Genomic DNA, 26,820 nt, shown 5'->3' with positions numbered 1-26,820 from the left:
CATTAACATTTATTAAAATGTCCTTCCATCACTTTGTATTGCAAGTAGTGGAAACATTATTCCCATGTAGCAACACTGCCATTTATCATCTTCATGCATTCACATGATGGAAAAATAGTGAAGACTTTATTATGATGTTTAGGGGAAGGAAGGGTATTTTCACTTTAAATCCAGCTTTCATTAAACATCCAACATCTCTCCCTGCCTCCCTGTTCATATGTGAAAATCCCTCTACAGCAGTATTTTATTCATAAATTTAGGGAAGGCAATATGATTTCAACTTATAGCTGGTAGATTAGACACATTATAACTTAAATAAGATTGACTTGCTAAACAAAGAAACCCTGGATAGAGTCTAGAATTTTTAATGAAAAAAAAAAAAAAATCTTCTTCCAACAGATAATTGGAGGGAAAAAAAAAAGGGATGTCTCAGGAGACAGTTATTAAAAATCAATCAATCATATCTTCAAATGAAAGTCTCATTTCTGACAGAGAACCAGAAAAATTCTGTGTGAGCACTCTCAGTTGCCTGGGTGAGGACAACACGATTTACACCAGCAAGAAAACAACAGCTCCTGGAAGCACAGAACCAAACCTCCTTTGGTGAATTCTGAGCTTTTTGAGCTGCAGACTGAAAGGCAGCACAGCCAGTCGTAGCTGTTGTGAATGAACAGGTGCCTGCGGAAGACAGCTCCTCACTGATTTCAATACCCTACAGCTTCCTAAGCCTTACACTGTGTTTGCTTCTTTGCTTACTGAATAGGAAAGGGAATGACTAAGAAAATATTTCATTTTTTAACAATGGGTGACTTTTAAATCCAACCAAATAAAGGCATCATGTCAGAGTTGATCCTATGATCAACTGCAGTTCTCAGAGATCCATCATGATTAATTCCTGACTGGCCAGAGGCTCACAGGCATATATTTCATCTTTCAGAAAAGTAAAATTCACACTGCATTTAGGAGGACATGGCTGATCATTTCCTTAGTTTTTCTCTAAGGATACCAAGGAGCCAGGTGGCTGTATAATACAGTACAGTAACTACTTCTCACTTTTGCTAGTGAACCAGCTCAGGACCTTTTTTAACACGCCAAGGAAAAAAAGGATCCACTGAACTTTTTTCTTCCTATCCCCAACTCTCCAACCATTTCCTTGTCCCCTGTTTGTTTTGAAACATTAATTTAAGATTAAAATTGAAAGATAACTCAAATCGCAATGCAGAAAGAGGCAGGAAAGCTGGCATCCATATAAACCCATGCAAATGCTTTATAGAATTCACTCCATTTGTAACAATATTAATAAAAAGGCACTTGCTAGATTCCTTTCTGTTTGATTCCCATCACCTGTACACTGCTAGACCTAAACTGGTGAGGCAAACTCAAAACCAAGAAAAGGAAGCAAGCTCTTATTCCATTGGTTTTCTATTCAAAGAAACTGGTTACCATTCTGCTGAAGTATATCAACATGCAGTAGGTATTACTGAACAACGCATTCATGAGACAAAGTACTAAGTCACATGCTAAAAGACATGCAAATTGGGCAAATATTTGAGCACAAAAGAGAAAAAGTACTGAAATAAAGATTACTTTTTTTTTTTTCATTTCCTGATAGGGCTTCAAAATCCTTTAAAAGTTCAATAAGTTGTTGTCATTCTGTTACCTGCCCTAGTGAGACCAAGAGAGAAGTATATGTAAGTGCTGACCGTGACAGCACTTAAACACAGACAAAACTCTACCAGCACACAGCTCTCGTCATAAATGGCACTTCTCACCATTCACAATACAAAGCCCTTGTACCGACCTTGACCAGTGGAAGACATGAAGTATGTGTAGTTTTATAAACTGTACATCATCAAGGTAGATTTTTTCCACTTGATTACTGTAGTTTTTGAATAATTGCAAATTAACTTAAAAACATCATAAAACAGAAAAAAATGGATTTTTAGAGTTCTCCTAATAATATGAATTTATTTTTACGGTTATTAAAGTACAAAGAGATGGGGAGAATAATAACATATTGAAGAAACTACATGTTCTTTATAAGGCATGTTTGTAAGCATACCTTCTAAGATTAAAGAAGAAAGATTAAAAAGGAAATACATGAGGTTTTGCAAGCATGAAACAACAGTTTGGATTCCTATGAGTATTGCAAATTATTACTATTAACAACAAATACTCATATATAATGTTTTACTTATCTATGTGATTCCTTCCTGGTTCTATAGTGTATTCTCACTGGATTTCACTCCAATGTTCCAGAAATACATCTTTGAGGAAAGGACTTAGAAATGTAATTTCTACTGAAATGTTGCATGTGCTACCCTGAATGCCAAGCTGAGTATGCATAATTCAGAGGCTACGACTAGTCTAAACTAAAGAGTACTTGGATAGATGTAGGCAATAGGCAATGTATAAAAAAGGAGGATATGGTGCTTTTTAAAAATGATTATCAGGAAATAAGATAAAGACAAGCATCTCATATAACTAATGGAAAGAGACCGTCAAACTAAGTAAAGTAAATTCTGCTGTAAACATGCTGCATCAACAGTCTGATATGACTGTGTGACTACTTGTACTCCATGAAGATATAAGGTGGTTTTCCCAGAGGTGACAAAACCATTTGCTGTGGTCCAAGAACATGATTAGTCAGTCACCGCAGAACAGATGACTTGTGAAAACAGCTTGACTTACTCTGCAGTAACCAGATAATGTGCCTGTGCCTGAAATGATAACTGTGGATATGAAATGCAAGGAGATGCTTAAATGCATGGTGTTGGAACATACTTGAAATGAGATAGCACTTTCCTTTGTTTCTTTTATACAAGGAGACACAGTTACACCACTCCCCCAGTCTTGAATGCAATAATTCTGCTCTTCCACTTGTAAACACTCATCTGCTTATGGTATTTCCTATACATCCAAATTATCTGAGATACAGAAAAAAGAACAAGCTGAAATCAAGGTACTCTTATTCCCCTAGAGCCTTAGCAGATGGGAGGGTAAGTCTCCCATGTCTTAAATAAGACAGTGTTATTGATATGTGAATGAGAAGACTTACAAAACAACAGCCAGGGAAGTCCTTAGATATTGATGAAACGTGAATGAATGACTGCAGATGGCACTCTGAGAATTAGCACTGTCCATATACAGCTAAATGCTGTCGGGCAAGGAGTTGAAAGAAGGGAAAAAGATAACATATGACTGCCTTATTCTGAAGGCTGAAAAGATTCTTCAGTGCCACTGTAATCTATGAGGTTGCTGGAAGACACCAAAGCCAGCTGCTATGCCCTCATGCTCCTTCGCAGGGAGAATGCCTACATGACCCCCATTGTCTTGGTTAGGTATTGCTGGGTCTCTGAACCCTGTGGTATGCTAAATGAGAACGAACACAGAAAGAAAACTGACAGAACAAACTGCTGTTAGTATGTAGAGACAAATATGTGTATGAACCAATACATCTTTAATCTCTACAGGTACAGAATTCACACAGGCACCCCTGAGCAGGGATGATGGCTGGTTACAAGCTGCCTGTGGCTCTAGTAGTTCAGTTCTGCTGGCAGACCTGGAAAGCAGTGCAGAATATGAAGTGAACCTGGTCAGAAAATAGCTGTGTTCTAGTTACACTGATCTAGTTACACTGATCTATTTGCACTGAGTGTTTGTACATTCTATGAGCAGGAAGAGTATGTTCTGGGAGTATTATTGCACTATGTGCCACAGACAGGTTCTGCATCAATCCTACCACAGTGTTATGACCTGTGGGGTTTAGCTTGAAAATGAAGCCAGTAATGAACACAGCATATACATTTTCGGCAACATAGGAGCAAATTATTGTATGCTAAAGCTTGAACACTGCGGTTTCCACTTCAGATTGCTTATGAGATTTTTCTGTATTACTATTAATGTGTAACATACACTGTTATAAAACTTCTCCTATCAAGGAAAATCAGACATGCTTAGGATACAAGTGAGCAGCTGTTTAATAACTCAAAGCATTATTATACTGTAGTTAAGAACAAGAAGCAAAGAATTAAACTGGTAGGAAATTGAGACCATATCTAATTTGCAAGTTGGAATTTATCCAAGACACTGCATTTAACACCTTTACTCCTGTGAACAGTGAGCGAGTTCTTTAATGACCACAAGTGGTCAGGACCTCAGTTTTAGATCTCACCTGACAGACAGGCTAATGAGATTTCCACTACTACTAGGTTTTGCTCAGATTGACAGCCAGTATTCCCTAATATTTCCACATTTCCAATCCCTAATGGAACTAAATAGCAAAGCTGTGCAAAAAATCGTAATACAGAACTTTTTTCTCCCCTCCAAAGCTCAAAAGCATCTTGACTCAGGGTTGTGATGAGCTTCAGGTGTACATATGCATCAGTTCCTTTTCCTTACATGTATTCTGCAGTCCTTGACATACAAAGACATACACGTGCCTTTCTGAAAGTCACCACACCAGAATGGTGTATGATATATTGATATATATGTATGTATGATCTATATGCATGTATATATTGATATATATGTATATATGTATGATATCTATCATGATTCTTTCAACATATCATGACTATAATTATTTACAGTAATTTAAAGGATTATTACTATATCTATGCCTTTCATACGTGAAAGAACAGTACCTATACAATAGACTGGAATGTCTCAATAGGATGTGCCTTATGCTAGCTATAAATAATTCAGATAGAAAATAAAAATGGAATTAACCTGAATATCAGAACTGAATAATTATTCAAAATGCTTCTCTGAAACACAAGTGTACCATTTAGCCAATGATTACCACCTCTCAATTTATCAGATAATCACTAATAATTTTAAATGTTATGAGCATTAATTAAAAATAAAGCCCCAAACCTAAACATAACTCCATGTAAACTACACCACTTCCTACATACACAGTTGAGGCACTGTCAGTGGCTATGGAATAACCATTGTAGAGAAGTGCTTAACTTGTAGAACACGTGCTGCCTTCGAAATGCTGGAATTATTCATCTCGGCCTGTGATTCTCACTTGGAAAGGCGTTTTTTTTAGGACAGAGAAGGTCAGAAGTACAGATTAATGGACTGGCAGCAGTACCTGCCATTTGCAAGTGACATCTTCCACTGCAGCATCTCCCTTATAAATCTGTGAGGGGATGTCATGAGCCTCTAGGAAACAATGTACCTGTGAACAGAGTGGATAAAGTTCCTGGTGTCAACTACTCACTCCTACCTACTGTCCTTCACTATGCATCTGCATCTGAAGTACACAAGATGTGTACTATTTTCTACATGCACCTATAAAACACACCAAGTTGGACTAATTTACAGCCATGGATTACTGAAATTACTCTTCTGTGTGGCTGTCCTTTAACACCATAAAAAAACTGATGGCTTGGTACAAAGCTTCTAAGAGAAGAAGAAAGTAGTGCACATCACTGTGCGTTACCAAATGCATATGTAAGAACAGTAAAAGTTTTTCTCTAACACCTGAAATCCTGTATTTGAGCAACTGTTCTGTACTATGACTGTGGCACTGAATGACTGTTTTTAATGCAATGGCATCAGTTCAATGGTTTTTGTTAAAATTACCATATCATGATTATTTATCCAAAGTCTCAATGTAGTTTAGTAACTGAAAAGCATGTGGGGTTTTCATTTATTAATTTTTTCTTTGCGGGCACAGTCCTATTGACTGCCTTACCCACAACTTCTAGAAGTAAGAGTAGGAAAGTGTTCCAGTTACAATTTCCCAATCCAAACATTCTACCACCTTCTTCTGCTCCTCTGTAAATATTCTTGATTATGTTTCACACGTAGGCCTGGGTTCATCCCGAGACTTGAATTAATTATGGTCGAATTGATCAGCCCTGCAATCTAGATCATAATAAAGAAGAGCTTTATTAAGGTGCATATTTTCTTTAACACAGAAATAAAATATTTTTAACATTATTTTCACACTATGCAACAATAATAATAATTAGGTATATGCTTCTGTACTGATTTAATGGCTATGTCATTAGAACCAGAAGCTTCAAGACAATGAAGTACTTCTCTATGTTGCTTCAAGATTGTGCAAAAATTACATGAGGAAATAAAGCATTCTGCTCTTATTTATCAATCAGATACTGCATGGCATACATTGTATTTTCTAAGCTCTGTGAACGCCATTCACATCTATTCACTGTCAAAATAATGGAAAAATTTACAATTGCCTGGTTTTTGACCTCAGAATTGATTTCTATAGCAATCCTGCCTCCTCCCCCTGCCCCCCAAATATACCATATGAAACAAAAACAGAGTATGGTCTGAAGTTTGACTTCAGTGACAGCCAATTACCTGTTTACAGTCCTCGTGCTTTCACTAGGGAAGTGTAATCTATGTAAACAACATATTCAGTGGATCACTGCACTACAATCAATGTACTTCACTATTTTTATTACATCTAAAATTGAATACAAGGATTTTAAAGTTTATTCACATTATTCATTATAACAACTTACAGGCAGAAGAGTCTAAGACCGAACCACCCTGAAAAGCAGAAAAAGAGGGGATTATCTGAGATACTGTTTCCTGAGAAATACTACCCATAACTCCTGTCTAAAGTCAGCTAATGGCTCCTTCCCAATTCACTGCTGAATTTCTCATCTGGACAAATCAACTGAGGGGGAAGCAGCCTTAATCAGAAGACACAGGACTGACTGAGCTGATCGGAGTACTGACAGGACAAGGCTTGAACCTTCCCGAGGGGAGACTGAGATGAGCTCTCAGGCAGAAGCTCTTCCCTGTGAGGGTGCTGAGGCGCTGGCACAGGGTGCCCGGAGAAGCTGTGGCTGCCCCATCCCTGGCAGTGCTCAAGGCCAGGTTGGACACAGGGGCTTGGAGCAAGCTGCTCCAGTGGAAGGGGTCCCTGCCCGTGGCAGGGGCTGGAGCTGGATGAGCTTTAACCTCCCTCCCAACCCAAACCACTCTGTGAGTGTATGAATCTATTTTTAAGTCTGCCGTTTCCTGGCATCTTTTTTATTCTTGTTTCCACATAATTAACACAGGAAATCTGTAACTTTCTTAAAAAAGAGGTTACACAATGTTTGAGAGTACAAGTGGCAACATTATTGTAGTAAACAAAGTTGAGAAATGAAGACATGCTGGTATCTGGGATATGAGGTTTGGTGGGGCTTTCTGGTTGTTTTAAGGAGGCATTTGGGGTTTATTTTTGGTCTTGTTTTCTGTTTAAGTTGCTGTTGTTGGATTTGGTGGTTTTGTTTTGTTTTGTTTAAGAACATTCTCTTAAGTCAGTCACTGAAACTAACTTTGAGCTAAATTTAAGTTTAGCACAAGGCACTTAGGCTTGGCTGACAGTTAAGACAAAGCTGTAAGAGCTGCTCCTTCCACAGGCATAAAGGCCTGCAAAGCAGCTCACAGGGAGAAGCTATAAAGCAAAGCCTATGCACTGCATTCAAGCACAAAAGACCTTTGGTTGTAGAGATAAGGCACTTAGGCTGTGGAGGAGAGGACACACCGTAACACTACTGCTAGCACTCGAACAGAACAGCCTTCCAATTTCATTTGGTTTTTCCTGACCCAGCTCTGCCTCTAATCCTCCAAAGATAACACGAAGGCCAGTAAGACAGAATAACAGGTATCAGCATCCAGTCAGATCTACAGCTCGTGATGCTTTTCTGGTGATTTTCAAAGTAGAAATTAAGATCTATCATGTTAATGTACTCCTCAGTAAGTACAGGCCAACATCTGAAACAAGAATCTGCATTACTAAGCTGAAAGCCCTTCAGCATTCTTCTGAAAGCCTGGGGCACTAATGGTCTAAGTAAGCACTAGTGAAAAATTTTATAAGCATCATTTCCAACTGCTGCAGCAAAGGAATTGTGTATAACAGAAATGGGAATAATACAAAAAGTATTTATGAAAAGATGTCTGAGAGTCTTTGTTAAATCTTAGACAATCTTTGTTCACTCCTACAGTATGAATCACAAAATAATGACTAAGCAATATATCACAGCATATAGGAAGGAGTGGAGATTTGAATTCTCTAAGAAAGCTGTCTGGTCAAAGTTGAAAATAACTTTGCTTTTTACTTTATGCTTTATATAAAGTGAAGTTGTTCCTACCACTGGCATTCACAGGACTTGAAAATAAATAATAATCCCAATAAATGTGAACTTCCATTCTGTGGATTTTTTTATCATGTATATACTAAAATGCCAACAATATGTCACGCCTAAGAAGAATTCTTTTATCCTATTTTAAAGCCAGTATTCAACTTAAATGGTAAAGCATATCTCTTGATCTTGTTTTGTAAAGGTTGTACTTGCTACATGCTTAACACAACTGTGGGAGACGGTGTGGAAAGGATCGATAAAGCAGTATTACCCTTTGTGATAGTGAATCTCTGCAGGACATTCCAGCTTAACTCTCCTGACTGCACTTATGCTTCACACCTTCCCACTGGGAGAATGGTCTAAAACATAGTAATGGACGAACAAGACCAGAAGAGGTGTGTAAAAATTCCCCTCTTCTTCCTGCCCTGCAGTTGCTGCCTTTCTGTAAGAGCCGTACAATAAAAAATATTCTGCTAAATTGCAGGGTTTATTAAGACAAAAACGTACTCACAAGCACTGCTGAACACAGGTCCTGGCTTCATCACACAGCGGGGATGCAATAGGCCATAATTTTAATTTTAGCAGCATGATAAAAAAAAACCCCACAATAATTTTGTGAATTTTACCAGACAGCAAATCTCTTTGGTATTACAGAAGCATATAACAGAGAATGTGAAAGGGTTTCTGTTTCAGCCCAAATTGGGCTGTTAGAAATCACGTGCGAGTGATTTTAGTGAGGCCAGCAGGCTGAATTGATGACAAGTTCTCTATGGAAGATTCTGACTTACAAGTAAAGAGAGTTCTTGCTGTTTGAAAAAAGATCTGAAGAGACAGGAATATTTTGGGCACAAAGTGAAGTAAACAGCTTCAATTATAAGTGGTAGCATAGAACAAGTCACAGGCACTTAAGTGGGTCAGATGCAAGATGAAGACTGGAACAAAGTCAGCAGAGAAGAAAAAAGGAAGATGTTAAAAAACAAAGTTTTAAATACAGTTTAGAAGAAAAGTTTCAGAAATTAGGACAAGTGTTTCATACTTGAGTCAGACATGAAGGGTCTGACGGGGAGGATACAAAGGTGGAGATGATATAGCTTGTATAGCAGAAAGGGAACCTTATTTAATACACACACAGATTGCTACAGAATCACATTACGAAGCATTAAAAAACACTGGTACAAAGACTAATGCCAGAGCCAAGAGGCAGTTGTGTAACAGTACTTAATCAAATGTGCTATAAATATAAATACACACATAAACAAAATCAACTATTGGAATCTTTGTGCACTTTAAAATTCATGCACTGTAGAACAGGTTACAGTGAGCCACCTGTACAGTGTGTCCTTGCAAGGTGGCACATAATGTGGGCCTTAGATTCCTGCTCAGACCACTTGGAGTTTGAGATAAGAAGCTTCATTTGAGTAGCTCTAAAAACATGTAATCTAATAAAGACTGAAATGTAGGAGTGAAGAAGACATGGAGTCACAAGCAGAAGAGTTAAAAACCAGGTCATAGCAGCAGGTGGAAAAAGTAATTCTGTTTTCATAACTTCACAGCTTTAAAATATGTATATGCTAACAATTTCATGCAAGAAACTTCAAATCAAGCCTCTGAACGTGAAAGGCTACCTGGTGCAAGGACACTGCTGTGGGGACCTCAGGACTGTAACCTTTTTGTGTGCTGTTTCTTTTGTTTGGGAGCAGGCTTTTTGGTTGTTTTGTTGTTTGGTCTGTATTTTCCCTTTTAAACAGCAATTGGCTCCGGGTCTGAGTAGCATGGAAGACAAACCGGCACATTCATTCTTGTCAGGGTAAAGCCTTGTTATTGACTAAGCAGACAAACCCTTCTCAAAGAATCCTGTGTGATGCAGATGTGTAGTATTCGTTCATGATATAGATAATGTACACAACTTTTGACATGTTCTGAACTGTTAGTTTGAATGCATTGCTTTTATTTAAATTCATTATTACAAATATATCCAAATGTATTATTTGTAAAGAAACACATTTCATTTGTGCCATTGCTACTGGAATAGGCACTGGTGTTTATGATGGCTCCACAGAAGTACCACATGGAACCAACAACCCGGCTGCAACAATGTCTTTCCCCAGGCTGCACAATAGACAAACTGTTGTTTCTAGACAACAAAACTGATAACCAGATGTTCAAAGACTCGGGAGGCTCCCCCTGCTCCCAAGCATGGGTGATGTCTGAGCACATCCTTGCCCTTTGACTAACCACCCTGCAGGGGGGGCCTGATCCAAACCTGTCACCACTGTCACCAACAGCCTGTGAATCAGCCTCCACAGGCTGTCTGTAAGAGGAGAAATTCATCCAGTCCCAGGGGCTGTCAGCCAGGGTTTCTGAATGGTTTCCCAGTGAACCAAACATGTTCCCAACCTCAGCCCTCCCCACTGTGCCCGGTAGTCCTTGCCAACCACTTTGTCATCCCATAAGCAAAGCATTGTGTAAACATGGGAAAGAAAAAACCACCTTGTCTTATACTCAAGAACTTTTTAAGACATCTTCATTATCAGGTGTTTCTGCTCTAAAAATATTGAGAATTTAGTCTTATTAATACAAATTTGCGCTAGTTCCACAAACCAATTGGTGAGTAAAGTAACACAGCAAACTAACGTAATTACATGTAAAAATAGTACATATTGTTAATTATATATATATGCCTTTATTACATGGGGTTAATAATAAATAGGGTAAGATGATGATTGTTGTTCATGCTCAGAGTAAATATTCTTAATATGAACATCACAGTTACTCATTTTCAGTACATACACACCATTGCAACAAACGAAGGCAGAAGTTGGTTTTGAGATCAGCTCTTTTGATAAGTGTTGTAAACTAGCTACTGGATTCCTTCCCTTGGTGGCTTTAGCTGGGGAAAATATATTTAGACATTGTACACACGAAACAATTTTGTGCTTTCTAACCTGCCCTTTGGTTTCTTGTATGTGCTGTCAGGTCACTGGAGAATATTTTGTCATTTACTGATATGCAGAACTCTCGGCCTATGAGCCAATTATTAAACTTCCCATCCAAATCAGTGCAGGTAGCATGAGCAGCTTTCTGCAGCGCTATTGCAGGTGTGATAGAGTTTACATATGGAATTGAGTGTCATGGTCTTGCTGAAGATGAACTATGCTGTAGGTACAACTAAGCCAGAAGTACTAGTAAAGCTATATTCACTGTATCTTGTTACATAGTGGAAGCAATTAAAATAGCAAAGTTAGCTAAAAACATGTGGGTGACTAAAATTATTTCACATTGATGTTAGTTAGCACCTAAACAATTAGACATCAGCATTAAACTGAAATTCTCTTATGCTTAACAATGCAGAAATATATATAAAACTATAGACTGCTGTATCTACTCTTCTGTGTATATTTATATGCAGTACATGTTCATATAAATATACATGGTTATAAAGCAATGTAAATAAATCAGATCAATTCTACTTTTATTTGAAAAAAGTGATTCTAGTAAAATAATCCTGTCAGTCCCTAATCACTAAAGATTTAAACAAATAATTACTCATTTCCTACAAAGTCCAGACTGATGAAATTTCAGCAAAAAAGTGGTTAAAATTCATCTTAGCTTTTCAATGCAAAATTGGATTCCACTTTATCAGAAAACTTTCAAATGCAACATTACTTTTCATTACATATACAGCCTGCAACTTAGGTAGGGCACTATTTATCATTCAGACAACTTAAGTAAAACACAAAAATTCACCTTGAGACAAATGAGAAATTCTCTCTTGGGAAACCCAAAACTGTATTAATATGATAAGCAGTAGAGCTTCATTTTTCCTTCATTAACTGTAGCAGACATTTCCGATATAACTAAGAAAGAAGTTTTTATTTTGTTTTGTTTAAAAAAGCAGCTTAAAAAATAAAACTAAAAAACCTTTCCAAGGTTCAAACATCCTTCTGGTCATATCAATCATTTTCAGCTCAACCAACTTTATTCATTGTCACAAAAGCATTAAAATCAAGATGGAAATCAGCTGAAAAATTCAATTCCCACAGGGAACCTAAAGCTTAGATAATCTAATCCATTTGGGAAACAAAAAGTTCATGTCAGGTATTTAGTAAAAGCAATTATCAGAAGCTAGTGGAATTGGGCTGAGTAATATTTCCTCAGATTTCATCAATCCTGTTGGAACAAAGAAAGTTGTGGGGAAAAAAAAACACCCAAACATAAACCAAATCAAATACCTGGTGTTCATAATATAGTTCAGATAACTAAATTGACAAAACATGCAATTATTGTCCTTATCTTTCTGTTAGTATTTCCTAAATAGATTAGTACGTATTGAACAAAGATACTATTTTCAAAGCACTGAAATGTGCAGAGCAGAGCAGCCATTTCAATCCCTGTATCTGCAGCACAACTACATTATCCAAAGCCTTACATGCATTGCAAATCTATGTGCACATCTCTAGCTCCTCCGAGTCTCCTCTTGAAAACAGGAGAAAGAGCTACCCCGAGTAAGCAAGATGTTTAGCATCCCAGGATTAATAATATTTAGACTCATTAGTTGAGCAGTTTACAGGAAACCAGCCTGTTTGGGTTTCCAGAGCAGATGTGAACCCACAGCACTTAGCCATGTGCTAGAAGACATGCTTGAAAACGTGCTTTCAGTGAGGATTCTGTAAGTTAGGATTTCTTTAAGTTAGGATTCTGGAAACAGTTAACATTTTACTGAAAGAAATTCTTAAAAAATTACATTTTTAAAAAACATCACTGAAAAATATTTTCAAGGAAGCAATTTTAAAAGTTAAAGTTTTAAATAAACGTTATACCCATGAATATAAACTAGTATTTGCACAAATGTGTTTTATGCCTGCAGAATCTATCATACCAGACATTTCAGTTCTTTAATTAAATGTTTTATGCTCATAGTTTAAGGTGGCCTTATATTTAGTTTAAAATAAAACACCTCGTCTTCTTAAAAGGTCATCAAGTAGGCCTTGACCATATAGACATAATGCAAATGCTGGTTAACAGGTTGGCCTGTATGGATATATGGGCGAGTATGACACACACCTGCTCTGGGAATCTACTGAGTCCTACTTGGAAAACCAGACCAATTTCAACTTAAAAGAAAAATTCTTTGGTGTACTAAGACCCCCTCAGCAAATGTGATTTTCACAGCGAGCTGTGCACTGAGGACCAGCGCTTACTCATTCAGCACCAGCTAAACTCACAACTTTGCCTACTTAAAGTGAACAGGAAACTCAGAGTCAGAAGTCTACCGTTGCTAACATGGACTACAATCTTGTATCTCAGTACAGCAAATATCTGAGGCAGCATTATGCCTTTACCTAGCTGATACTTAAGGCAATACAGGGGATGATCAAGATGACTGGTTTGCAAACAGCAGAACCAGTTGGCTATCAAGACCCTGGAAGAAATGATAGACTATTATTCTTTGAGTGGTATTCATTTGGAGCAGCTCCTGCTAATGAAACAATTAGTGACCAAGATGTTGGAAATATCTTAGATGAATGCTAAAGAAAAATATAACGTGAAATCATAAAAGCCTCTCATGAAAAAGAAATTCACAGCATGGCCTCTACTGTTTGGTCTGTAAGACCAGATTGTCTATGAAAACTGTTAATGCATAATACAAAAACATTGTACCAGTTTTGTCCCCGAGATGCATCTTTTAAGCTATGTTCCAAATAAACCCTGCCCTTTTCCTGAAGCCACTACCACAGACAAGAATGGCCTGTGTAATCCCCTGCCTTTGCACCTTTTCCTGGTTCTGAGGGATTCTAGTTTTCAAAGACTTCCCAGTGTTATCTCCACAACAGTTCATCTTTTTAAATAGTTCAGAGATACAGAACTTACTCTAAAGCAAATTAGTTGTACTACTGGTCTTCACATGACGAACGTTTGCAAAGAGGTTTTGTACAAAGCTGTCACACTTCAGCTGACTCTCTTTCCTTTCCTACTATCCTCCATGCTAAGTATCAGAGTATTTCCAAGGAAAAAGATAATCACCTTTTACATAACTAAAATCTTCTTGTAGGCTAATGCTTAAGCCCACAATTCATTATTTCTCTAAAGAAAATACTGAAACAGACCAAATAATAAGAAAACAGTACTAGGATATTCCTGACTGGCTAACAAGCATAGCAGGACGGACAGAAGTAATTTAACTTTGCCCTGCTGAGTCACTCTGCCTGTCCATCTACAGAGTATGCACCTAATTAGCCGGTATCAAAAATGCCACAGCTTGAGCGATGGGCAAAATGTATGAGGGAAATAAAATCAATCAGCATGAGACACCTTCATTTCCATTCACTAAATATTAAGTGCAGTAGTTTGTCCCAAATTAACTAACAGCTCAAACTCAGAATGTAAAAAAGATTTCAGAGTACCCAAGCTTCTCCATCCGTTTCAAATTCTTCCAGAGTACACTATATCACAGAATGTTTCAACTTGCATTTGTAACAGAACATTCAACCACAGAACACTGTATTAAAATAACATTAATGGTCTGTCTTAAACAGATAAAAGCAGGGACAAAAATTCGTGCTGACACTTTATTATGGTCTTCTACTGCCATGCAACATACCCCCCCCACACCTCCAGACACAACAGCTTAGTTTAAAGCAAGAGTATCTGTCCAACCTCTACCCAAAGCGCTCCTGCTGTACTGCATGGATGCAAGCACCGAACACCTCACCATTTTCTGTAGTTGCCTGTTTGTCTTCCAGGAGCAGATCTGGATTTAAAGATGAGCTGCATAATTTTCTCTTTTTAGCTGTATAACTATCAGTTTCACCTAACAGCACAACAGCTTGTAAAAATAAAGACACATTTCAGTTCCTATATATGTATTGTCTCATTGATTAATGTATTCATTCTATCAACATGAGCATGCTACACAAAATAAGAGGACCTATTCAGCACACATTTTATTTCAGTCTCTTCTTCAGCTTTTACATAAGATGTAGCTGACATTTCCACCTAGTCCACACAGCAGTATTTTGACCTTGCTTTCAGAGGCTCTTTAGCATAATATAGTCTTTGTGGTTACAGCTCGCAACTTATGCTGAATTATGGGTACTTTACAGTAAGGAAATAAAAAAGCACAGTCAAATGCTGCCAGTACTCCAATGCTTTTCCCACAAGTCCTCTGAAGAACCAGCCAATTACCCTGCAATTGACACAAGTGATGGAAAAAAGCATCCTCATTTCTAGCATTGGTAAACCTATTTGCAAGTAGCTCATCAAAATTAAATGTATAGTTATTACAGAAACACAAAGACAAGTCTAAATCACATTAAAGGGATAATTTTATGTTATTTGCCATTATTTTCCCTAAAACTGATTTTTCTATGCTGTTTGTAGTAATCCTTCGCAAGCTTGAAACTTAAATCTGCTTCTTTACTAAACTGTTTTCTTGCAGTGTGTGTGAATGCTGGCTTGCTATAATAGGATTGCTCACAAGCATCAGGCTTCTGGCATTGATCTTTATAACAGAAAAAGGAACACTGAAACATTTGCTCCTGGGGGTGAAAACATACACAGAGAGGACTGCCTGGTGGTTTGGGGAAAATTTACAAAAAAGGAAGGAGATCAAAATTGTGACTAAATCAAAGATGGTTGCATTCCTTTTGCAGTCATCACAAACTGTCAAACACTATTGACATTAAAGAGTTTTATCCAATAACAAATCATTAAGGTTGGTATTAGGTACCAAACATTCCTGGTAGAGAATGAAAAAAAGTAAGATAAAAGGCAATGGGAAGGGAATAATGGTAGCACTCATGACTGCCTGATTTTAAGCTTTACTTAAAGGTTTATTCACAATGCTTATCTCTAGTTTATCCGAGTCTTTCATATATATGTATTTATGGACTCACAGACACATCTTTTTCTGCCTTTTCCCTGCAAATATGAAAAGCCTTTTATTGCTCTAAATAAAAATGTGAATTGACAAATACAAAAATTTGTGGGGAGAACACCCTGGATAACACAATTTCCATGAATCTTGCTCCTCTAGTCTGTACTATTACTTCAATTATGAGGGCATTACACTTCTTTTTAGACAGAATGTACCTTACTCTCCAAGAAATGAAATTGCATTAGGGACTGAAAGTGTACTTACATACTTTTTAAAAGCATGTAATGATAAAGAAAAAAAGCATAATCAAGTGTTAGCATTTAAGTTACAATATGAAATAGCCTGCTTCATCCTTCAGAAAGAAAACCATATTTAAAAGCCAGGAAACAAATCATTTAGTAAAGGACTATATTTAAATATTCTCCAACAGCCTCATAAAATGTTCCAATGTGTTTTTTAAACTTGGCTTTACTCTGCCTCAGTAGCAACACACAGATTATAGGTATCAGAGCTTTTAAAGCTCCTTTCTAATACAATTATAGTGAATTTCAGGCTTTAACATTCAAGCCAAAACCCAGCCCTGTGTTTGGGTCTTCTGCTTTTGTAACATTAGCAGCTCCTCAGTGCTTACCATAATCCTCATCTTCCAGTTCTCATCCTAATCATCTTCCAGAGAGTTGACATCTCCTTCTGATTAAGGCTACCTTTCATAAGGCCACGTACATCAAAACTGTTCTGAGCACCAATTTAGACCACATCAAATTCTAAACCCTAAGCTTTAGGTATTCTAACACCTAAGCTTTATGGTATATTTCCCAGAAAGTGGTTAATTTGCCCTGATCCATAACAGCCAGCTGCTTCAAAGCTCTTAATTCAAAAGTCACTGTGTTTGAAAATCTGGACACAAAGTGTTCCAAGAGCCCCTTAAAGCAGGGAACAGCAGAAAATACTGCTTTCACAGTTCCTGTGCCCAGGAATGAGCAGGTTCTAGTCCTCATGCAATAGGCTTATTTTTGAACATTTTTCTGTCCTTGCATACTTATTCAAGTACTTATTTTTATGTTTCCATCATACAAGAAAAATAATGGAAGGACGTTTCATGGTTAAGTACAGAATAATTGTAATCAAGCTTGCAAGCTGTGACATGGCTGAAGTAACTCCTGATTGTTATAGTATATATAAACCATCTGAATTTAATTTGGATCTATTCTTTGTGAGTAAATGGTGTCTCTCACTTGCAAAGCAAGACTCAAAACCACAGAGAATCAGCAGCAATATGAAGGGCATGTTTCGCATGAGATAATATAGCCACTGGGGCTAGTGCAGAAGATTTTCTCCTACCACAAGAGATTGACAAATTATTACACTGGGGTAATGGTTTCCCACTTAGGTAACAACTAACTGTTCCTGCACTACTTGCCCCACAGACATTTGCTGCAAGGGCAGTGACTTTCAACTGAGGGGAACAAATACTCTGAGGAAAAAGTTGTATATTGTTGATTCATGCAAAATAAAAGCTTTGTACAGAATGAGGACAGATGACAGAGTTCCACCTTAAAAGTGACTGTTTGGTGATATGCATCCCAGCAAGATCATATGGGGAAATAGTCTTACTCACTGAATCACAGAGGAATTACAATGTTACTTAGCAGTCCACCTTAATCAAAGGTGAAAAGATAAATACTGACTCTACAAGTCTGGCCTAATTCCTTATCCAAAGACTGATTGCTTGAGATCTACACAGAAAAGAGTAAATTTAATCTTTCACCTGAGTTGTAGTGGCTAGATAAATTACAGAAGCCCACATAAAATTGACCTTCAGCTACCACTTTCTGATAATAAAGAGCAGTTTCTCACTTTTTCGTTTATCAGATCCATCTCAAAATTTCCTGCAGGAAGATTTCCCTATATTTAGAAACAAATCAGTGCCAGCAGCTGCACGATTTGCCCTCCAAGCAATCAAGGGTGGGAAATACAAAAGTCAAGAAACCCAGTGAGGCAGAAATTTGTGACCAGACTTTAGAGGAAGCTCTTGGGAATCTACATTTATCTAGAAATTAAGAGGTAAAACTCGGCCTCTTGCAAAACACAACACTGAGTTTGTTCTGAGGCTGGGAGTTTTCAGGTAAGATTTCAGAACAACAGTTTGGACAAGTGGCATGAACCTACCAGGACTATCAAAACCCACTAAGCAGATAAAGTACTTGATCACAGAACTGCAGAAACACTTGGTATAGCAGGACATCAAGCAATTCTGAAAGTGTCTTAAAGTATACCCATCTGGATACAAAGTAGTTGAAGCAGCAGCGAATCTACAGTGTTTTATCACAGTGCCTCCAAACATTTTGTGTGTTGAAGACTCCAGAACCTGAATTTTACCATGCACATGAATCAGAAAGGGATGTCACTAAAAGAAGATCAAGTAATATTTAATCCAGCACTTTTACATCATCTTTTGCTCTTCCTCAGACTGAAACGTGGTACAATGGGAAACATTTCCTCACAAAACAGGAGTTATGGTACTGCCACAGGAATTCAGAATTGCCCACTTCATCTTAAGCAAAACGCCTGGATTTCAGAATTGCAGTCAAGCCAGAGAAAGGGTAAGACCCAATAAGTAGGGTACATCACAGCAGTCAAGTTAAAGATTGACTACATGTTATAGACACTTTCTTATCAGTGCAAAGGCACATATTTATCTTGGTATTTTTCCAGTGACAGCACAATATAAACTAAGGGCATGCCTATCTCTTGCTCTTTTCACTGCACTAAGCACTTCAGCTTCACTAGCAGCAAGAAACAATGTACAGCCTGAAACAAAGGCAATTTGTAGTCACCTGTGTTCTGCACTTGCAACAAGAAAACCCTTAAGAAGTAAAACCTTTCTCAAGATAGATGTGATCACATTAGTGTTAAAACTTGTGTCCTGATTTATTGAAATTATCATTCTCAGGGTACTCTTGCTAAAAACAAGTAGAAATAAAGGTAAAAAACACCTTCTAATGTATTTCAGAAGAAAACTGTCTTTCAGCTACGTGAGTTAGAAAGTATGCTTCAAGACAGAGAGGGGCTATCAGAGAAAAGAGTATGCTACTGTTCCAGAACCTCTACTTGAAATACCATCTTTACAAGACGACTGCTGTTCTGTTACATCAGATGTAGTCAGCATTTTGCACAGATTACTTAAAGATGCCACAAATATTTAGTAACTGCAGCCTGTGACCTTCTATTGCCTTTTTACAAATTCTAAGATTTTTAATTTCCTACTTTTTACAAAATAGGGCTTTATACAACTGTTTTATTTGCAAATTGCTTTAAGGAAGCTTTAATCACAAAAGCCAGGTTAATTCACATGCCTTCTGAAAACTGCACACCAATATGAATCTATGCTTGCCTTTCATCCATTACCACTTAAGATTCCAATCACTATTTTGATATTGATAAGATGTATGTGGTTTAGACAGGACAAAATCCAAGCAACCCTAAGAACTAATCATAGTTCATTCTTACTTAGAGTTAGAAATTTTAAAAGTTGATTTCTATTGCTTTTGTCTTACACTGAATTAATTTTTCCTATTGTCAGAAATGCAAAACTTTTCCACAGTTAGAAACATCCACTCAAAAATTAATATTTTTTCACTAGAAACACCTAACAAATCTGCTCTTCACAGCTTCTCTGATGCAAATATCAGACTATGAACTAGAAAGATTAAACTTCTCTAGATACTGTAAAGAGCTATATTTCATCATGGCTTTTTTTTCATATATATATATACACTGCTGTATGCATAAGCAAAGTTCCTCACCAACAAGTGGTAAGGGGCTAACAAAACACAGAAAGATGGCACAATTTTCTACTTAAAAAAAATAATCAGTTAAGCTCATAATTGTCAAGGGTCTTCAAGATTTAATCTGTAATCAAGTCTTATAAAGGTTTTAATATCCCTCCCAGTATCTAAGAGAAGAATGGAAATCTCCAGCTCATTGATAAATTCGCAGAAAGAGTTGTGGACAACTGATGAAGCTTATTTTTATTTAATTTAACTAAAAGGAAACTGTGATCATCTTTTACCTCTACACAAAACCAGTTTTTTTTTTTTTTTTTTTTTTTTTTTACAACTCTACTGCTGTAGTCATATTGCAGATCCTGTTTACATCTATTAATAAAAGTATGTCCTATTCTAAAAATGTATTATACATGCTAAAATAATATGGTATTCATCTGTTCTTCCAACTTCAGTAAGATATCTTTCCATAGGAAACGTAAGACTGACTACCTCTGATATTTTGGAGATAAAACCTTGAATCTTGCTCAATAACTTCGAAAACACAGCTCAGTGTGGAACTGCACTTTTCAGGAAGGAGCCAGAACATTCTGTGATTCTTCTTTTTTGACATGTTAATTGTTCTTCCATGCACAAGGAGAACAAAAGCAGCAGCATGCCATATTTATTCAATGAAAGTTGAGCCACAGGGGTTACGGTACATTCTTTCTCCAACATCAGCCAAATTATCTCAGCGCCCAACTTTTAAGGGGCTGCAATAATACTCTATCATTTGAGAATGTTGGTAGGCTTATGCATCATTTTAACAGCATGAAGGCAGATTGAGATCATCTCTCTGTTATAGGAACCTGGAGACAAGCAGCAGCCCTGGTGAATCATTTTCATACATTCTTACTCTTCACAATAACCTTAAAGAGACACCACCATACTAGTCAGTCTTCATTCAGCATATAGAGGAACTTTTTATAGGATAGAAAATAAGTTTGTTGTGTCCACAATTATACCTAATATTTTTATTTTTTTTTAATATACATAATCAGGAGGCTTCAAACTAAGGTAATTCTGTCTACCAAGAGAACTCAAGTTCCCTGAAATTAGTTGGGGGGCATGGGGGGAATAGAAATTATCTTTGTAGGTGTCAGAAAATGCATGATATCCAAATATTATCTTGAGCACATTTGATTGTAGCACTCCAGAAAGAACAAAGGAAATTCCCTTGAACATTTCAGTGTAAAGTTATTACTAACAAAATTAGGTGACTACACATACAATGGAACTACGCACACAAACCTTCCCATACACACAGATATTGCAGTAATAAAAAGAGAGAATCTTAGACACAACAGAGCGGTGACTGATGAAATAAAGGCAATAAATGTAACTTTTAATGAGAAAGCTCACGGCCCTTAGAAAATCAGTTTATTTGAATATTAGATGTTTGCCTAGAAACCCAATCCTTTAAAGCAGGCTTTCTTTTTTTTTTTTTTTTTTTTAAATAATTTTAAAGAATGGACCAAACTCTCCCTTTCAAAGGAAAAAACCCAAACATTTAAACTTGAGGCCACTGAAACTCAGTTAAAATTTCATCTTCATATTGTAGGAAATTTGGATATTTGTACATATTTTTAGGAATTAAGTTTGACTTGAAGTAAAATAGAAATAAAATATAGCAACAGAAGGGCTGCCAATTCTTATTAGGTAAGCAATACTTACACTTCCTGCAGTGTCACAACAGCAAGTAGAACTGTATTTCTAATTATGCCAAAGAGGTTATTTCTTCACTGTTTCTTGCATTAAAAATAAAAATACAGTGCATATCATTAAAGTACTTGGAGAAGGTAAGTTGGTCTGTCCAAATGGGAGTTTAGGGAAGAATACTATCCTTAGCTTTACAATCCAACATGTTTTTCCAGAGCAGGAGCAATCAACACTACCTTAAGTCTTCTTTGAATTCACACAAGACAGGATGGAAGGTTGGAAAGAGAAATTGTACCTTGAACACAACAACTGCTTGGTTCAATGAAAAAAGATAAGGATGCCCCTGAGCGAGTGGTGGTTTAGAGAATAGCCATCTCCTAGTTATTAGTGCTTTAGAAATAATGTCCATTTTTCTTTGGATGTGCAACATTGTTCCCTAAGCTCTGACAAACATAGCAGCCTATGCAGTACATGGCTGCAGACTTCAAAACACAGTTGTCTAGAGCAAGAGTGGCACATGGGTGAAGGGCAGGGAGAGCAGGAACAGTGGGCTGAGCCAAACCGCGAGCCTCATCCTGTTCCACCACAGCCCAGGAACCAGGTGAAGTGATGCAGCATCCACACTGCAGGGTGTCCAAGCCTGGGACACCCATGGCCCAGAATGAGAAGTGAGAATGGCAAACTGGTTTCAGCTAGTGCCTCAGGCAAAAGCAAAACAGAAGGAGAGTCATAAACGAAAACTGAGAATTCAGAGACTAGATTTCCAATAACATTCTGGGTTTTCAGTAGTCCTGTGTATTGAAAAGTACAGATTAATTCAGGCCATTCTGAAATCCACAGTCATATGTTAAAGACTTACTTTTTCATCCAAGTGAGAGACCTACCTCAATACAGAAACTGAGGCACAAGGTATCACCCGACTCAGACTACAGGATACACTGATACACATCATTGAGTAAACTTCAATGACTTTGCCCCTCTTGCCATCCCGACATTCCCAGGCTGTAGCTCTGGGTCACAGGCCACTATACTATGTTTTATTATAGAAAATAACAGCAGTGGCACCTGGAGAGTGAGATTACAGCAGGTAGCTCATTACCCAACAATATTCTGTTTGCAGGCAAGCAAACCAGCAACCTGACAGTCTCTCAACAGTCTTTTAAGATGGGAAGAGATGCAACAAAAAGTTCATTAACAAAAATACCCAGCAGAAGAACCTATATACTGGGTGACTTCAGACTCAAGCTAAACACCAGGCTAAGTACCTTTTGCTTTTTCTCAGTATAGAATCACAGAGATGTTCCTGGGTTCTTGAGTCAACAGGTAAAAGAAGCTTCAAAAGTCATGTTCAAACAACTACAGATATTCAGAGCAACTGCCCCAGGTAAATTTTTAATGCTAGCAAGAGACACTTTTGCCAGGGAGGAAGCATGTCACTATAGGAGAATGTCTTGCACCAGCAGAAAGGAGGTGTAGGATCATCTTCGTGGCCCACTTTAAAGAGATGTCAGTATGCTCTTCAGATTGTGACAGACAGTAGCATCAAAGGCTTGGCAGGATGTGCCTGAGGGCTTCTACTTGATCTTTCTTTTAAAGAAGTGCCAACAAGCTCGGAATTGTGGCAGGAAGCAGGCATTACAAAATACATACCCTTATCAGAATTCTTCTCCAATCTAGGAACATATATAGTTGGAAGCTTCAGAAAAGGTAGGTTAATTTATGGAGTGACAAGCAGTGCAGTAATATACATACTCAAAAGAAGAACAGTCAAGTCCCCGGAGGGCCATATGGTCAATGAGGACTTTGCACTTCCCTGGCCATGATAGAACGTTTTGGTTTTTGTGCTGTGCATATGCTTCTCCTGGAAAACAGCAGAGCAGATTATCTGTTCTGCTTTCAGAGAGCAGCGTTAGACATCTGGCATACATGTTGCTGGAAGTCCATGACCATGAGTGTCCAGCCTTGGAAACTGGGAAACTAATGTCTTCCTGTAAGGCAGAAGGATGTTTCCATCAAAAAAAGAAATTACTCTAAATCCAGGACTTCGTGTCATTTTGTTTTGTGCTTCACAAAAATAGTCATTTTGCATGTGCAAATGGTGCAAATGCTACTGAGAAGGGTGAGGGTGAATTCTATATGAAGAATATAGTCATATGCCAGTAAAAATCACAAACAGAATTATGAAGTCACAAGAATTGTTCTGTATGCCAGCAGTATGGTATTTAAACAACAGTACTGAACAATACATTAATTCACAGCTGTTTAGGTATCCATTAATGAAATAAAAGACTCATTATGTGGCTGGATTCAATAGCAAGTACTGACTGAATACTGCTGTTGACCATGTCATACTTAGTGGCATCTAATTGCAAAAGGCTGAGCACAATGAACTACATCTATGCCCAGGGGTCAGCAAGGGGCAATGTGAAGCAGACTGGGCAAGCTTGATACAGGGGAAAATACCAAACCACAAGAACAACTAGCCATCGACATGGGGTTTGGCGGACAGACGAGCACAGACATCTTCAGGCACTATTTCCCTCCTTCCTTCCTTCTATTCAACTTTGACTGACTGATTTTGGCATTGCCTGAGACATGGATCATATGATTAAAATGTCAAACTCCTAACCAGAATATAAGTTATACCCCAAAATACATGATAAAAAAATGTGCCTCTACACATGTAAATCCTTTGATGTATATAGCTTCTTTTAAGTTGCTATTGGCTATTTGGCATAAAACCCTATGCTATGACCTAGCAAATCCTGCTGTGAATACAGAATTGATATTTACAGCCTTCATTCTCTGACTGCTTAGCCCTTGCAAGTAGGCTTAGGAAAAATAAGAAAGTATTACATGTCTTAACTCAAACAAACCTCCAAAATATTTAACTTTAAAAAAGACATAATTTCTTTAGGATTATTTCCTTTGTTGCAACATCCTGCTGAAAACAAAATCAGGACAATGTTTCAGGGTTTTGCAGAATACAGGCATCACCATCAGGTTTAAAGCACCTACTTCAGTACTCTGCTAAATTTCAGCTACAGCTATAAGATAGGCCATAGTGTTTCATCCACCACTGAAATATGAGAGCCAAAGATAATTACAAATGAAAGAACTATTTATTTTATATTATTGCTCATCCTGGTGCACTTGGCAACTTGGGTTGAAAACAACAAGCCTGGAAAAGACAATAGTTGAACTACCATCATCTGTTGAGAGCCCTGATAAAAAGCTTATAAATGTTCAAAGAGATGGTTTGTCTTTAAAAATACCAAACCACACCCAAACATGTGAATCAAACCTAGCACATACAAATACAATGTACTGTTTAAAGGACACAGAATAAAAATTGGTGCAGTCTAATTTTGTCAGGGTTTTCTTAACTGATTTTATGTGTTGTAAGTGTCCCTTGATAGAGTGACTTAATGACATTTTGATTTTGATAATTTGTTCAATTCAGCTTGATTACAAGTCTGTTACTTTGACATTATCTACTTAGAAGGTACTGAACTCATGTTCTGATGTGAGACATTATAGTAGCAAATCACTTCACTGACAGACCCTGGCCAAAAATATAATTAAATCATTATACAGTTAGGTATTCCTAGAAAAACAATCCTATAAGATATCATTACTGGTCAAGGGAGTGATCAGCTCTGTGAGTCTTGCCCATATTCACAGATGTGCACTAATCAATGAGATACACAAGCACTCTGTAACAGCTGCAGATTGCATTCATCTTTCACATAAAAAGAGCAACTGTACAAGCAATGAAACTTCTGCTGAATATGTAAGGAGAATTGAATAAATACAAAGACTAAACATGTATTTCAGACACCAGAGTGAAATAAAGCATGTGAGTTAAGGAATATATTCAAATACAGACACTGACGCCGTACATGAGATCTGCAAGGAAAAAGCACAGGCACAACAGATGGAGAACATTGCTCTCTCTTACTGTACTGAAGTCCTGCTGCAACAAGCCAAAAGCACAAAAAGAATCTCAAGAACAACAGTACCTTTACCTCAGGTTTTTCTCATCTTTTATCTTCTGACATTATATTTCAAATGGTAATGTTTCTATCAAAATGCATAGTTCTAACGAGATAGCTGTATTACAACTGAATCCTCTGCAATGTAGGAGATCTAAATAAATTACAGTGTAGCTTGATTTCTGTGTTTAAAATTTCTGCACACTCATGGAGGCAACTTTTTTGTTCTTTTTATAATTCTTTTCTGACAGGGAACGGTTAAGAGAAGTAGACTGTTATGGACAAATGGTACTGAACACTTCTATAATCACAGATTTTCCTGAATGATAGTCACATTAGACTTGATTCTACTCCAGTTAAGAAAATCTAGGCATTTCCTTTGAGAGGGAAACTTTACAAATGCACCAATCACAAGGGAAAAAAGAAATAGGGATAAATAAATGAATAAAATAAAAACCAACAAGACCTTGTAATCCAGGAAAACAGGCTTCATGCCACGGCTCCTGTGGATTAGGGATAAGAAAGCATTTCTACTGCAGAATCATCCAAAAGAAATACACTCTGCATCTATAGAGTGCAGAGTGCAGCACAGTCTCTATACTCTTTCTTTTTTAGCTGTTGGTACACTTACTTCCAACACCTTAGACTTGCTCTTGGTCCTCAAGTCTCTTTGTGCAGGTATCAAATTGCCTGCGCACACCTGCAGGCTACAGGATGCAGACCCTGGGCAACCATGACCTTAGACACAGCACTGCCACATGCCCAAACACTCCACAATAGAAAGGATGCCTTGAAAGATCCACTCAAACAAAATCTGTGCGGAGAAAAAAGGAGAATGTCTAGTAGAGTTCTGATAAACTTTCAATTTTCCACCAATGGGCAAAATACTGCCTCAAGCTTATAGGATCTCCTGACCTATATGGCAGAATTTATCTATCTTTAGGACATTCACTCTATTGTCTAATCAGGAATAAGTCAGACTAAGTTTAAAAGCGAGTGAGGGCAGGAAGGGAGAGGCGGAAGCAGGGAAAACAGGGCTAGACTGACAGCATCATCATATTAAGACACATGGATAAACATCCTCAATTAAACAAACATCCCTCACCCTCTGCTGTCAAAAGCTCCCCAGCTCCAAGGCTGAGCAAAAGGACTATAAGGTTTTCCTAGTGAGTAGATGGTAAATTCATGGTCTGTTCAAGTCAATTCTAATTCTGCCTATGTAATTAGTTATCATTACTTTCAGGAATTCTAGTCTATCAGCTTCCTTCAAAGGCAGCTAACGTGTCTATGGTGTTTTCTACCATATTCACACCATTCTGCTTGTTCTTTTTTCATTCTACTGTTGT

The 26,820-nt window shown here is 37.5% G+C and overlaps 1 protein-coding gene across 12 annotated transcripts in view; it reads right to left on the bottom strand.

Moving 5' to 3' along the window:
• Positions 1-26,820, bottom strand: part of TENM2 (teneurin transmembrane protein 2) — a 685,555-nt gene that overhangs the window by 569,897 nt on the left and 88,838 nt on the right. The window contains exons 2-4 of one of the 12 annotated variants that reach the window (XM_065690194.1): positions 8,632-8,656; positions 6,507-6,534; positions 5,777-5,880 (exon numbers count right to left, since the gene is read on the bottom strand). The exons of the other annotated variants lie outside the window; for them this stretch is intronic. The gene's annotated coding sequence lies outside the window, so the exon portion shown is untranslated. The remainder of the gene's footprint in view (positions 1-5,776; positions 5,881-6,506; positions 6,535-8,631; positions 8,657-26,820) is intronic. 12 annotated transcript variants of the gene reach the window in all.

Source organism: Lathamus discolor, chromosome 10, assembly GCF_037157495.1.
Source record: "Lathamus discolor isolate bLatDis1 chromosome 10, bLatDis1.hap1, whole genome shotgun sequence".
Classification (NCBI taxonomy): domain Eukaryota; kingdom Metazoa; phylum Chordata; class Aves; order Psittaciformes; family Psittacidae; genus Lathamus; species Lathamus discolor.
This window is presented reverse-complemented; position numbering and strand designations above follow the sequence as displayed.